The sequence below is a fragment of the Rhyacophila brunnea genome, unplaced genomic scaffold, assembly GCF_057557595.1.
Source record: "Rhyacophila brunnea isolate RB1 unplaced genomic scaffold, BYU_Rbru_1.0 scaffold_21, whole genome shotgun sequence".
Classification (NCBI taxonomy): Eukaryota; Metazoa; Arthropoda; class Insecta; order Trichoptera; family Rhyacophilidae; genus Rhyacophila; species Rhyacophila brunnea.
Window position 1 is genome coordinate 24885959 of NW_028232871.1, and position 17285 is coordinate 24903243.

General features: G+C 31.7%; 1 protein-coding gene across 1 annotated transcript in view; it reads left to right on the forward strand.

Moving 5' to 3' along the window:
* The first annotated feature begins 311 nt into the window (after window positions 1-311).
* The window catches only part of moody (G-protein coupled receptor moody), a 154944-nt gene continuing 137970 nt past the window's right edge, over window positions 312-17285 (forward strand). Inside the window, exon 1 of the mRNA XM_085948812.1 lies at window positions 312-813. The gene's annotated coding sequence lies outside the window, so the exon portion shown is untranslated. The remainder of the gene's footprint in view (window positions 814-17285) is intronic.

Sequence of the window (17285 nt, forward strand, 5' to 3'; positions counted from 1 at the left end):
ATTATTCCAAACCATTCATGTCAGAATGCGTTCCGCATATTATGTATACGAAAAGTCTATGGGATCCTGCACTAATAATCATTATATGAAAGTCCACACGTCAAAACTATGTATTACTAAGTATTAGTAATAATCTTAACGTATGGACATTCATTATACAATCCAACATAATGTAATAAATTTTTAAAAAAAATCTAATACGATTCAAATTGGATTGTATGACATTGTGGAGACTACATAGTTTTGATAATGCAATGAATTTCTTAGTCACTAATCGCCTATTACAAAAATGACTACCACACAATCACGTTGTAGCTCCATCTCGCTCTTATTATCCGGTTCAACAAGTGTTGTTGTTCCATGCGCACATACACACAATCAGTTGTCGAGCAGATGCTACGTTTGGCGGGACGTTTGATTTTCGAATCCGGTAGGAAGTGCCATAGTCAAAACAAACTACTGTCAAAAGTGATGTTCCAAATTCGAAATAATTATTATCCCTCATTGTTTATTGCAATATTGCGGTCGTAGAAGTAATGAAAATATTATGCAGCCGGTAATAATTATTTATTAAGTGTATCGTAATACTTGATCATAAATTTTTATTTACAATGAGAAATAATAGCTACGTAATTAAGCTTTTATTGTTAACAGTATTTTTCTATTTTGCGTTAAGTGTGTCGAAATTACTATACTCTAAAATTGAATCGTTGTAGTGAAAAGTGAATAATACAATAATTATTAATATTAGTGTTTTTTTGGACACAGAGAGAGTTTCTCTCGATTTTTGGAATATAACATAATAAAACAAAGGTATGTGCATAAGTCTATTATTTCATAATACCTACCTATAAATAATGTATTTTTTACCGGTGGTTATCGCATGTAAAAATAAATTTCCAATAGTAATTACAAGCTAACCAGTTATTAAATTTATTCAAAACGAAACAAAGATTAGTAATATCATTTTATTTTACTGCAAGAAATGATACAACAAGTAGGTAGGCATGTATCTACATAATATATAAGAAATGATGTATGTGTGTTAACTGTGTGAAAAAATATTGAATTAATTAAAATAAAAAATATATATTATCATATAACACTTCTTCAACAATATTTGTTTCACGATTAGGACCAGATTGTGTTTACAATATCTTATTTGAGTGGATGAAACCGGCACTGACCGTTATATTTAATAGTATTATTATTATTATTTAAATTCATTTAATTTTTAATCCTTGGCTATAGACATAAAACAAAATTTCCTTGTTTATTTTATTTAATGATAGCTACATTTTTTTTCTTCTTTACCAGTCGTGAGCCTAATACTACAAGGTTCTAAGTGTTCGTCCTTGAAAAAACAAACCCAACAAAGAAGTAGTATTCTAAGCTACCTCATTGTTACTTTTGTTTCTCCAAGGACAAACATTTAGAACCTTGTAGTTCTCCACTCGCGCAGTGTTGACAATGCCCTTGTGAATCGGGTGAAACCAGTCCTGACTAATATTAAAATAAGTGGAACTAGTAATACATAAATTGATAATTATTAAGACTGTCACTTACTATGAGTGATTATAATAATATACACTATCTATGAATGTGTCTCGACTACTTTCCATCCCAACTGTCAACAACTTTAATTACGCCAATAGATATTAACTAAACCTCCAGGGCTATTTTTTTTAATATATCACTTAAAAATAGAATCAATAAGAAAGTGATACATATGATATGTTGTATTTAGGCAGTAAATTATCCCAGTAAGTTAACTGTCAAACGTGATATTATTTAATACGACCACCCCAAATGTCTTTGAGTAACACATTTTTTATACAGTTGGAGGTTCTAATGGGATCCATCTGGAATCAAATAAGATGTGTTAACTGTGCTAACAATTGTTATTGTAGATAACCGCCTTGTTTATATATATAGAATTGCTCCGAGCGATATCCGTGTTATTTTGGAGCAATTCAAATAACGGAAACGTGTTACCTATTTAGGATAACCCTGCTCGTAAAAGTGTGTATCATGTAGAACTCATATGACCTACCTTTAAAATCACAAATAAGGATTCATTTTGAAGATCGAACTTAATGCCATAATATAAGACATCAAATTCCCGACACATGACGTAGAATACACATTGTAGTTATAATAATCTACACTAATTGTTTATTATCTACAAGAATATTAAAAAAAATATTGTTTACGCGTAATAATAGTAAATTCCATATTTTAAATTCATAAAATCCACACCTCTAAAACAAATTTACGATTTTAATCAAAAATTCAAGTTTTTACTAATGTGGGTTAATATGTTTTTGTCCAATTTCGTCCAATCGATTGTCATTATCATTACTTTATTTTTTTTAAATTGAAATAATCAGTTCTATCTATCATCTACCAATCTATCCAACATCGCTTACTATAAATATATACATTCAAATGCGTATGTATAACATTTTCACATACAATATAAAATGTCTTATCAACCGATGAAAATTTCAGCTAATATTTCTCTTTTGTGGGTTAGTGTGTTTTTGTCCAATTTCGGCCAATCAATCGTCATTATCAATATTTTATTTAAAGTTTTCTAAATAATTAGTTTATTCTCAAAGGCTTATACCTATTTAGAATAATTTGTATTAGGTATTAACAATCTGTTCATCGCTAACTATAAATAAATACATACCAACTCAAAATACTTGAAATATTTTCTCATATTTAACATAAATACTTTTATATTGTATTTCACGTTCGTATTTTATTTTTATTTTATATTGATGTGATGCATCCAATGAGATTGCATGCATCACATTATGGTACAAAGACAAATCATGACTGCGATGATGAGACACTCATAGGATGAGTCAGAAAGTGTCGTGACGATGGAAATTTCTAAAGGAAATCGAAAGCAATAATAATTTGTGATGTTAACGACAAAGCATGTAAAGGAGAATTGTGCAGTAGTAAAAATGCAGTGATGCGATATAACAATGTCTATTTTACCACGTTTTTATTAGCTCGTATTCTTGTTTGTCCGGTAGAGATTTTTTCATGTGCAGTATAATTTTTTTCTTGTTTTTCAAGATTTTTTACTAACTTCCCGACTAGCTAGACATTTTAAACTTTTAGAATATATCAGAACACGACGACAATGCATTCTTTTAATACTTTTGGCCATCTTTAAGCAGAATGTTAGAAGCAAGTCTGTTTTAAACGATACAATAGTATATTTTTACAGTTTTACAATGAATACCGCCATCTCGATCGGGGTATTACAAAAAATCTTAACAAAGACAATCACGATGTTTTTAATGTAACCGAATATTTAAAAATAATGAAGAAACAGTACAATTTAAAATATAATATTGTTAAATCGGCCAACGATGCAACTATAGTTAAATGGTTTATTGTTATATATATATATATATATTTATTATACCGAGTATTTAACCTAACTATCATAATAATAATAATAATAATTAAAAGGTGAAATTATTTGTATTTATTTTTCTATTTTTAATTATCGAATAAGTTAAGGAGTTCTTAGTGAATTACTGAGAATAGAATTGTTATAAATTAAAAACCTATTTTCACCGGATTTGTTTTCTCAAAATCCATAAATCTTTTACACGCGACTAGAACAGCGACTTCATGTTATCGCCGAGATCTTGTTGTGGACACTAGTTTAAAACACAATCACTGCTGACCTTTTAATTACCTATTAATTACAACATTTAAATAACACTTCAACCGCGCCAGTCGCGGTGTTAGCACTAAATGAGTTAATAATTATTAATTAGTTAATAAATATTATTAGTTAATAATCATATTTCAATTAACTTTGATGATTTGCTACGTGTAATACGGGCTGTTCCCTTCTTACTCACTCATGTACTGGACGAAAACAACCGAACATCAAAATGATTTATGCTGTCGGACTATAGTGTCTTAGCACCTGGCAACATATTGCGTTGTTATCATTATTTATATTAAAAAAAAAAAAAATGTTATCACAAAATTTATGGTGTATTCCCTAATATAACAGTTTTTTTTAATTAATTTCTTGGAAAATATTATCCTTATGAACTTTATAATATTTATGAAAATATCCCATGAGTATCTTTATCTAATATACGTGCGAACTTGACTTGTGTTTGCGACTCTTATAATAGTTTAATGTTTTATTTATTTAGTAAAATTTTACATGTAGGACACTTTATAAAACCGATATTCATACCCGACATACTGATAAGGAAGCCACTTCCTTACACTCTAGTATCATTCGCTGCCTTATAACTCTGACAACAAATTACCGTTATATCTACTTTGTTATCAGATATTTTTAAATACCAACTTAAGCCAAAGAGTTTTACTAATAAAGAGGCAACATACAGAAAATTTTGTATTATAAAACTTGTTAATGACAGTATAAGTTTGCATATAATTAAAGTTAATAATATATTTTTTGATTAACTATTTTTTTATTCAACGAATAAATAACAGGATTTAAGAATGTAACGTTCTAATTATTGAATTATTCTATAGGCGCCATACTTAATTACGCCCATGGGCGAGAAACCCGAAAGATACAGGTTCGATTACTTCTGGGTGTCTTACTTTTATCAACAAGAAAAAAGATTTTTTTCTATTGGTAATGATTTATATTTTCTCATAAATGTTTTCATAATTATGTATGTTCAATAATTAGAATGTTACATTCTTAAATCTTGTGAATTATTCGTTGAATAAAAAAATAGTTATTTAAAAATTATTAGCAAGTTCAAGTAAGTTACAAGAAACAATCTTGGAGTGATCCGTGACGTTGGTTAGTAATTAAAGTAATACTTACCTACTTTAAAATACAAAAGCCGATCGCCAACAGCAACTCAATTTGAAAAGCGCTTCAGAGAGTATTAAGATCCATTAGTTAAAATTTGTCGCAATTAAATATGGCGCCTATACCACAGTAGTCTATGTACATGGGCGCGAAACCCGAGAAATACAGGTTCGATTCTTGGGTGTCTTACTTTTTTTCAAAAAAAAAAAAAGATTTATTTTCTATTGGTTATAATATTTTTCTCAGAAGTGTTTTCAAAACTATATATTTTGAATATTATATGAAATAAACTATTTATTTTACTCAACAAATAAAACCATATTGGCACGAAGCCAGCGGTTACAGGTTCAAGTCTTATCGGTTGTCGTATTATTTTTAATCTAAAAAAGTTTTTTTTTCTGATGGGTATATTCATGAGATGTTTTCAAATTATGTATGCACATTATTATATGTGTTTGCAGCTCTGATTGCATTATTAAATGCAAGGAATATATCAAATAGTAAACATCATAACGAAATGTATTTTTTTCAATACTATACATAAAGAAAATTGCGGGCGAAAAGGTTAAATTATATAACTGTATATTTTTAAAGTGTAGGTCTTCGAATCCGTAATATTGCAATAAACTAAAACTAAAAATAACTATACGAATTGTGTTTGCAGTCATCCCCATGTCGTTTTCCATGTGAAATTATTTCGACTCTATTGGACAGGCCATGTCTCAACGATATATGACACACAGCCACACAAGATATTTCAAATAGTCTACGCCAAATATGTGCACTGAATTTTTTGTAGTTAGAATCATATTAGCGTATCTTCGAAATGACTTAGTATAATAATTATACTTTAGGATAACTAGGTATTTGTTGATAAAACTCTCTAGACTAGAGAGTGGAGAGTTTTGTCAACAAGCAATTTTCAATAATAGATAACAACTAAGTACCTATATATTTTTCATTCTTTGATTTAGGCATACATATTTATTTTGTCGTATAAATATGATATAATTTCCTTATCAAAATTGAAGCTCTGGCATTTTGCCATAACTTAATTTTTATCAAATTGGTAGATACGTATTTGAAACTAATAAAAATAAAATTTATTTATTTTACATAATTGAACATGACAAATAATTACAAATTCAAAACGTTCACAACATGACATAAAAAAATGTGATAAAAATTTAAACAAACAAAAGACAGGGAAATTTAATATGAGTAAAAAATTACATGGAATCACACCAAGTGAACCATGTAAAGTGTAGACCCTATTATAAAACAACGTCCACTTTTACTCAGCTAACGTAAGTGGAATATCAATATCCGAAGCGATTTGATTGAACACAGCTATTGACATCCCAATTGTTAGCTTATAGACCATCCATGGACTGAAACCGTATTTTGGTCGTGGAAATATATTTCCACAAAGTATATTATAAGCATCTGATCGTATCCGTTTATACCATACACTCACACTTACAAATTTAGTGAAAATATAAATATTCATGAACAAAAATCATAAGTTTAGTATGGCACACGGATCTAAACCGCATACGGTTTCAGTCCATGGATGGCCTCTTAGTCCATTACAAGTGGTTAGTTCTGAATCTTGGTAAGACAAACAATGGATGCTCCCAATTTGTAAGATAATTTATCAGGTACAAACAAGTCAATACTACCAAGAATAGCATAGTTTCCATTTACACGTGCTTAGTTCTAATAAAATATTTTTTTAACGAATAATTCATAAGGTTTGGCAATGTAACATACTTTATTGAACATATATATATATATAAATTTTAGCACTAGGAAGCGCCGGACAGGATTCGAACCTTCATCCATCGTATTCCGGTCAATGTGCTTTGCCAATTGACCCACCTGCGTCCTACTCAATTACGGTGGATTTAATTAGCAGTCATACAACAGAAGCGTTTTATAAATTTCACTTTCAAATTTCAAGTTGACTAACAGTTTGAGAATTAATTGATGAGTGGGAACCTGGCCGCTACAAAGGCCAATTTTGTTGTATTTAGAAAATTCGCGGCGTCATATTGCCAACGTGAAGATCTCTTCACTTAGATTATTCGTCATGTTTGTATTAGCTTTTGTTCCTTACCACAATTTTGAATTTTCCCTCTACGTGCTCCTCTCTCACATGGGCACTCTTAACTTAAATTCATGTAGATTCAGTCAAAGCACATTTGAGTTTATGGTGACCATAGTCTTGGATAACTGCTCCTGATACATTCCCAATTTTTTTTTTAAATGGTGCTTCACATCATAAGTAGGGTCTCGTGATACCCCCGATTAAGACCGGGTGTGGTTTGGTGGGGTTATTAACTTATTAAGTGGGAACCAACAAAGTTGAATTGAATGAAATTGATATCCTTTTTACTTTTTTGTCGATTCCACAGTGAATCATTCACGCACTCAATATCGGTAATATTTGAGGACATTCTGGAGGTTTTGTAGGTTTTATGGTCTGACTTGTTAAGTATGTTAAAGATGTTGATATATTCCACCTACCTGAGGATGAGTATAGGTGGATGTTGTTTTATAAATTCTTAAAATAGGGTCTGCTTAGCTCATTCGGTGTACTTTCTTGTATCTAATTTATATTTTTTTGTATTTACACTTTTCTACTGATCTTTTTATTTTACAACGTTTTTATTAGGTCGTATTTTTATTTGTCCGGTACATATCTTGCAATCGATTTTTAACTAACTTCCCGACTAGCTAGGCATTTGAAAGTTTTAGAATATATCAGAACACGATACCAATGCATTTTTTAAATACTTTTAGCCATTTTTAAGTAGAATTGAATTCATTTTCAGTTAATTCTGTTTTGTATGAAAAGTTATTTCGGAAGAAATCTATAATCCAATCCACTATTATTGGTTGCTAGGAAATTATTAATATATACGTGCGTTACTATGTAAATCAATATGAGTGTCAAAATGACATTTCAGTATTATTTCTATCAAATACAATTTTTTTTTGATCGTTTAAGCTAGTCAAGTCAAGTTTATATGATTCAACAGAAAATTTAAAAACATTGTATATAAAAAGTTCTTTTTATCTTGTAATTAATTTATATAACACTATTTTAATAATATTTCTTTGTTTCTAAATGTCATGTTGTGAACGTCTTAAATTAATAATTTGTAATGTTCACTATGTATATGTACAAATAAATAAAAAAAAACTCAATTTAAAGTCATAAAGCAAATCACGCTTCAAATTGTTGGTCTCAAATTATTATCAAAGATTATTTTAAAAGAATAAACATAATGTTTCTCTTCATGGCTTAGCTATATAGAATGTAGATACACACGGGAATATCTATATAAGTCTATATTGAATGTACTCAGTACTGCATAGATTATTTTTTTTACCAAATGCAAATTTACTCTTAATGTACAATGCATTGTATTTGTCGCTAATTATGCAGACATATTGTCATAGCATACCTTGTTATCTTACAGAATACGGTTTACATTAATGTGAAATAGGCATTTATAATTTCTGAATACCTGAGCACATTCTTGGCGAGATACCTGTAAAACAGTCATGCAACGTCATAGGTTACACGTCACCAACTGGTTTTATTAGTCATGCTTAATTGAATGCACTTCTATCACATTCACCTTATTATTTTATAACTATGTTAGAACTTATTTAGTGACTTTTTCATATATTTTTACATATAGAAAATAATTACTTACTCGTATTTAATATAAAATTTACTATTTTTATTTGAACATAATATTTATTATTCCATTAAACCAATATACTTACATCTAGGTACTCGTAATCGAATGAATATTGTATGGATACTATTCTTAAACATTAAATTTGAAATATTTTTTTTTATATAAAATATTCTACCGCGGATGTACAACGTACTAATTATTACTAAAATCGGTTTCATCGGAAGTAGCGATGCGCGTCTTGTGGAATGTTTTTGAAGTTATACTTCTTTTGGCGCGTCTGGGAAATCAGATCAGAGTGTATTTACGGCCTGTGACATGTAACACATAATTTATTTTTTCACACGAAAAAATCGCACTCGATTGGATTCGAACCACCGATTGTTCGGTTATCAGCCAAACGCACTACCTTTACGCCACAGTATGATACTGCAATCGTGACGATTATACAGTATAATATTAAAGTTTAGAATTGTTCCGTTGCCTAGGCAGCGAATTTATTATTGTCGGCCATTTGCAATTCCTTACGTAAATAAACGATTAAACGTCAGTTAGTAATATAAGTTAAAGTGTATAGAAATAAACCAACGGCGTTCCAATAAGCGGTCCTTTTTCTTGAGTGTGTAATTGAACAAGATAATTAAGAGCTACTCAAAGGATCTAGTTTATCACAAGTTTTGTTTTTGTTTTGTTACGCCAAAGAAGTATAACTTCTAACGCGCGTACATAAGTGTACACACCATTTTTTTTTATTTTTTTGATAAAAGCACACATCTTTTACGATGTGGACTATCCAAACTACAAATTATTTTGCACGAGCATTTTCGTGGCGGCAAAATTTTACAAAATATTGCATAATAAAATTTGTGTGGACCAAGCATTATGGTAGGTACATAGGTATATACGTAGGTACTTGTAAAATATAGATTTACAAATTGGTATGCGTCCAATGTATTATGTAACTAATGTTTATTTTTAAAGCTGAAATCCATTGTTCGGGTGAGAAGTCTTATCCCTTGAGCTATCGGTATATTCAATAATAAGTTCTAACAGTCTTAAATCTTGACTGTATTCAGTAGGTAGGTAGTGAAAAATAAAACAAAAATCGGTATATATAATATATAACCACAGAACAGATTAATAAATATAATTCCGATAGGCTATATCCCAATACACTACATTTTGACCCAGGGTTTTTAATGTGTAAGTGTCCTATGAAAATTAAACACATTATATACGTGCAATAGTGTGTGTTGCAACATTCAAATACATCAATATTGAATGAGCGTCAGTGCATAAAACGAGAGCAGACAGAACGAAATACAAGCGTATTTGTAATACGTGGTTAAGTTATTCCATATTCTTCCACAGTCGAGATCGGTTGCCGGTTTTTCCACACCTGTTAGGTATTTCAGTTCCCATTAATTCTGAGTTCCCTGTATAAAACATTACCTATACTTATATATCAGTGGTTTCCAAACTTTACGTTACTACGCCTCCCTTTAAAAACAATCTAATCTTGGCTCCTCCCCCTCTTTATTTCATTAAATACATTTTTACACAAAGTGTTTTTTTCCACTAAGCGGGCTCGAAATATGGATTTCATTGCATCTAATGCAGAAAATTCCGTTTCGCATAAATATGATGTTACGAATGGTAGCAGTACCTACTCACATTGCTTTTCTTGACAAAGTATTATTAGTCTTCAGTTCAATTCAAACAAAATTGAACAAAGGTTTTTGTTTCCATATAGCCATTTTTATTAGTCAGGAAATACACTACAAATAATTATAAAATAAAATTCTACATGTCAATTATCATCAATCACACATACCACACAATCACATCATAATGGTATCACACAGTCAAATTTATTATGACATGTCAAAATTCTGCAACTGAAACTGATTTTTTTTATAGTTTATAATAGAACGAATTTGTGGTGTGTGTTTATCTCACTTAACTGGTCTCTTGTTGTGGGGGCCATGCACAATAGTATAAAAATGAGGTATAATAAAATTAGTCTCCATATTATCTTCATACAGGTTTGCAAACAACTTTTATATGACTGTTTTTTATGTAGTTTATAACTAGCTGCTGTTTTATAAACTATGCACTTGCAAACTGCAAACCTGTGGCTACATTATTGTGTTAAACTTTTCACGCCTCCCCAGGGAGGCGCGACCCCCAGTTTGGAAATCGCTGCTTATATATAAATATAGGTAACGTCTTGTTATTAGAATGAGTCAAATTTTATTCTCCTCGTTTCTGGCCGTTTCTAGGAATTTTACTACTGGAGAATTCATTCGGGTGTCAACATTACATTTTTTATATGAACCTATACAATTTTACAATATGAGCTACATTATATTTTTATGAATCACTTTGGTATTATAGCTACTGTGTACTAGCTATAGTGTTTTTTCATTCATGTACCGTTTCTTTTTCATTAGAATTCGTAACGGTCTGCAATTCCCGTAATTCACTCAACGTGTCCGGATTTTTTTACATATTATTATGCAGTTGGCCGTATCACAGTTCACCGCGATAGTTTCAAAAATAAATAGCCGTATCTCATGTCTAGATAAAACACTTAAGAGCGTACTTCAGTGAAACGGCAAATAATTTTCAACAGTAGGAGCGAGGAAATTTCTCACTAGTCGCCAATCGGAGACCGACGGTCGAGGTGTCCGCACGTCGATTTGTTTTGTCATGGCGTCGGATAAAAATATTCTTAAATCGTGTAAAGATGACTAAAAAACTTTACGTATGTACTATATGAATATACTATTATTATTAGTAATATAACAAAAAACATAACATTAAATGGACGCATGTTAGATTTTTATGATATATTATATTTCGTTCGGCACGCGTCATTTGCACAATCCGAGCATCGCCTAGCCACGATATGCCTCAACTGAAGTATAGCCTTAATACATAATAAAAACTATCGGAATATAAGGAAAAAGCAGAAGTAAATAGGTAGGTAAGTAAATTAGAGATATAATTATATCGTCTAATTTATGCTCGTAAGTATCAATGCTTACGCTGTCATTATTATCAGATATTTGATAGTAGCCATTAATCAATATCAAATAAGTGTTCTTATTCAAGCTAGTGCTCCACGAACAACTCGTATTTTTTATCTCAATGCTACACGGCCATCTGTAAGACAGCTGACGGTAAACTGTGTGTATCCGCGTATTGTATAGTGTCGATGTGATTCAGTTTTTACTGGCAAACATAACACCGTGACTGGATAATTTACTATTAAGTACATAATACTACTGGATATTACCGGATATTATTTTCTTCCCGGGTAATAGAAAAGCTGTCATCATCATCATCATCAGCTTGAATTTATCCACTGCTGGATGAAGGCCTCTTCAAGCTGCTTCCACTTCTCTCGGTCCTGTGCATTGCGTTGCCACGTACTTCCGCAGAACTTTATCATTTCATCGATCCGGCGGCCTCTAGGTCTACCTTGCGGACGTTTTGTACTTCTTGGATACCACTGGATGACTAGATTTGTCCAACGATTGTCTCTTCTTCGAGCTATGTGTTCAGCATCCAGATCCAGTAATCTCGCCATTATAATGTTTAACATTCATAATAATTTATTTCGAAATAAATCCAAAATTTCGTTCTTCTCTGTTCGTTTTCATCCAACCAAGTCGGCCCTATTCCACTGACCATCCATAAATACAAACGTGTTTGTTTAGTAAAATTCCAGCATCTGAATTATTCACTCGTCATTTTTAGGGGGGGAAAATTGAGCACATGTGTAATACCTTGTTATCGATTAAGTAATACACACACTCATCAAATTGAAACCATTGCCTGGGGGCTCTCTCGCCGTTGTAGTATAAGGTAAGATAAATGGAGGAAAGGTGTTAGTAAGAGCTATTACAGCTTTTTGTATGATAAAATCCAAGTAAAAATAAAACCATAATGCTTATAAAATTTCGCGCAATCGGTGACTGTATAGAACAGTAATTCCCAACCTTTTTTTGTTTGCGAAACTCTTGAGACAATTTTTTAAATCTCACGGAACCTCTACTACAAAATGACCGTGCGTAGGCATTGACACACCTAAACAGAGAGTTAGTTACTGGCATAAAATGCCGCTTTTTACTATTTTTGTCTAAAATGTCATGTTAAACAAATATATGAATATAAAATCTTTTAAATCATGGTTTACATTTTTATAAATAATATTCACAAGATGTTAATGCAGCGGACAATTTTTTTAAGCTTCACGTAATCAGGGCTCGAAATGGACCGGAACGCATCGAAGCGCCGTTCCGGTTCGTGCAATCTGTAAAGTTATCGCTCCGTCTCACCTACAAAATAATTTTACCGTCTGAGCTAGATATGCCATAGATATAACAAAAAATCTAACATACATACACATAAAATTTGATAACCTGGTTAATATCCTCGTAACATTTTCGAGCGCTCCGGTTCGTAAACTTTTCCATTTCGAGCGCTGCACGTAATCAACCACCAAAAGTCGTATTATTGGCATCCGACTACCGGCACGGTATGTTACTGCCAGTAGGGTTAGTAAACAATAAATCATACCTACGTATTTAAAAAATATATACCTACATGCTGTATCATACGATTCTCTTCTCAACTAGAGTTGTCTCTAGTTCAATAATACGTAATAATATGATAAAATCGAAATATAAACATAAATAACCTCAACTTTCCAAATAGACACTCCATTGCATAAATACGGTTGCATGTAAGTTGTACGTATGCAGTTCATCGTGGGACACTTATTCGTGAGCCGCAGTACGTGAAACATGAGTTCGTATAACATGTTATCCATGGACTAGTTCTCCGTTGAATATTTTACCGTGGAATACATTTGTACGTATCTTACAAAGTGCTAGTTGCAAAGAGTACATACTGTTCCAATTAGATTAACCCTAACCTAACCTAACCTAGTAAAGACATCTTCACATGTTGTAGCATACATACAAATATACTCCACGGTGAAATGTTTAACAAAGAACTCGTCATTTGATTAAATGTTATACGAACTCATGTTTCACGTACTGTGGTGCACGAATAAGTGTCCAGCGGTGAAGTGTTTACGTACAAATTTCCGGATACGCATAAATACAAGGAGCATTAAACCGTACTTTTAGCCTACTGAAAAAGGTTTTTAAGATGCACCTATCTTCATTTTGAGCGAGTTATGCGTGCCCCTGACAGCTCTCGCAAAACCCTAGTTAGTAATCACTGGTATAGAATCACGCTCAGTCATTAAAAAGATGCGTTCATAATTCAATGCCAGTGTGGCTTATTAAATGATTGTGTACATTCGACCTTGCCATTACGAAAAAAAACATGATTTGACTGCAAATATTTACGCAGTTGAACAAAAAAATGTTCGTCAGTAAAATCTAAGAAATTTCATGTATTTACTTAGCTACCTAAGTATGTATTGTTTACAATATTAGAATGAGTTCATTGCGTTACTCACCTTTATACGATTGTTCAGTTATATTGAGTAAATTTCATAACGGTAATTTTGTTCTAATGTATGTATGTAAATGTAATATTTAATCTTAAATCTAAACACGTGTACCCAGCGCTTAGGATCTTTCTTTCAATACCTATATCCATTGTCCCCACACTCTGAAGCGGGCCCCCCAACCTACTCTACTAACGGGTACTCCATGTTTTTTTTTAACGATTTTTGGTTTTTTACATCGTTTTTATTAGCTCGTATTCTTATTTGTGGTTGTTTGTCCGGTACAAATCTTGCAATCGATTTTTAACTAACTTCCCGACTAGCTAGACATTTGAAACTTTTATAATATATCAGAACACGATGCCAATGCATTTTTTAAATACTTTTAGCCATCTTTAAGTAGAATTGAATTCATTTTCAGTTAATTCTGTTTTGTATGAAAAGTTATTTCGGAAGAAATCCGTAAAAAGTAAAACTATTATTGTTTGCTAAGTGGGTCCTAGCAACTAAATTATTAATATTAATATATACGTGCGTTACTATGGAAATCAATATGACATTTCAGTATTATTTCTATCAAGTACAATTTTTTTTTTTGATCGTTTAAGCTAGTCAAGTCAAGTTTACACGATTCAACAGAAAATTTAAAAACGTTGTAAGTATATAAAAAGTTCTTTTTATCTTGTAATTATTTAAATATATCCACTTGAATTGTCGGTACTCGGCATCTATGAAGCACTGATCGCGACCCTCTTTTGTGAACCTTCACCATATTGGATAAATAGTAATTTTTATTAGTCAGGAAATGACCATAAAATAAAAATCCAACTTTAAAATAGCACCGCTGGCGATTTTTTTTACTATTAGAACAAATTTGTGGTGTGTTTATGTCACTTTACTTGTCGACCAGCCACGCCGGGTCTTTCCTAGGCCCGGGCCCCCAGGCTAGAGCCCGGTCAGCTGCCCCTTGTGGGAGCCATGCCTATATCACTTTGTGGACCTTTGCTATACCTGTAGCCTACAGGTGAAGAAGATTTCGTGTGATTATTGTCGACGTGCATTAATTTCAAAGTTCAAACTAATTATTTTCAACAATAATTGTATTTCAAACGGGTAGGTGGTATGAGTCAATATAAAAATTATGACATTGGGAATAAATAGTTGCAAGTGGGGCATACAAAAACGAATAATTTAAAAAAATATATCGTGAAGTTTCGCAGTATAAAACTTTCTATAGTCCACAGTACAACATTTTCAATAATTCCCGACACACATATTTAAGTGAACTCAAAGATATTAAACTGCTTATGTTTATTCAAAATTCGCGCGCAATAGTTCTGTTTATATGTTTCAACAAAGGAAGAATGAGTAACAATTAATAAACAATTGACAATAATATTACAATATTAGTGTCAAGAGCACGTTTGTTTGCGGAATATCGAACAATTGCAACGGAATAATGTGCATACGTAATGCTAAACAATCGAAGTGCATTGCTAAAGAAAGGAATGCATAAAAGTGAAAAGTAAAGTTGCAATAATAAGTGGGTACCTATTTTAGTTGTTATTTCAAATGCACAGGTATATTAAATTAATGTTTTGCAAGAATATACTAAAACTTGAGTAATTAATTAATTTATAGGACGATCATTCAAAGAAGAAAGTGCCAATAGTTCAACTACTATGTATTTGTAAACATCAGCATTTCTACTATATCTAATCTTTGCCAATTTTTAAAGTAATATTTACCTATTTAGATATTTTTTTCGATAAAATATTAACATTTTAAACATATTTTATCACGTTTTTCTTAGCTCGTATTCTTGTTTTTACGGTGGTTGTTTATCCAGTACAAAACTTGCAACCGATTTGTAACTAACTTCCCGACTAGCTAGACATTTGAAACTTTTAGAATATATCAGAACACGATGCCAATGCAATCTTTTAATACTTTTAGCCATCTTTTAGTAGAATTGAATTCATTTTCAGTTAATTCTGTTTTGTATGAAAAGTTATTTCGGAAGAAATCCGTAATCCAATCCACTATCATTGGTTGCTAAGGGGGTATATACCTACGTGCGTTACTATGGAAATCAAAATAACATTTCAGTGGGTGCCGGCCGAAATCCCGAAGGCCGAAATCCCGAAAAATAAAAAAACACAAACATCAATAATTGTGCAATCTTGAATTGCGCAATTTTTCGCGAGAGACAAAAAGCCCATTTTTTGTGGAAATATAAAAATACAAACATATATAATTGCGCAATCTGCAAAACCCATTTTCTGCAAAAAATGGGTTTGTCTCCCTTGCAAGAGTTGCGCAATTCGAGATTGCGCAATTTATTTTTGATGTTTATATATTTTTATTTTTCATTTTTTTATATTTCCAGAAAAAATGGGCTTTTTGTCTCTCTTGTAAAAGTTGCGCAATTATTGATGTTTCGGGATTTCGGCCTTCGGGATTTCGGCCTTCGGGATTCCGGCCATTCGGGATTTCAGCCATTCGGGATTTCAGCGTTCGGGATTTCGGTATTCGGGATTTCGGCTTTCGGGATTTCGACTTTCCGGATTTAGCCTTTTGGGATTTCGGCCATTCGGGATTTCGTCCATTCGGGATTTCAGCATTCGGGATTTCGGCCTTCGGGATTCTGGCCTTCGGGACTTCGACCCAAACGCCATTTCAGTATTCTATATTTGTTTGTTAAAAAATAGTTGCAAAATAGCAAAATAGAAAAAAATGATTATTTGTCCTAAATTATTAATACATATAATTGTCAAGTTTATATGATTCAACAGAAAATTTAAAAACGTGGTATGTAAAAAGTTCTTTTTATCTTGTAATTATTTATATCTACATCTATTGGTAGGTTTTTTCCATTTATATTTCACGGATACCTTATTAATATTTTTATTCAGTATTTAAATCCCTAATTACATTTTGAGGATGTAGATATTTAGTATTTAATAGTTGTAATATGTCATATTAGGACAAACACAAAATGCGTAGAACGACTATTTAATTGAAAGGTTAATTTTGAACAACTTGATTGAAAGGTTTGATATCGACAAATTGATATGATGCTCAAGTGACGAGTACTTAATTACCGTCTGAGATCGTTAGTTATAATTTATGTTGAGAGATGTTACTATAATAATTATAACGTAATAAAAAGTACCTAACCTATACCGACACCCACGGTGGCCGCACGGCTTAAGCGTTGGACTATTACGCCGTG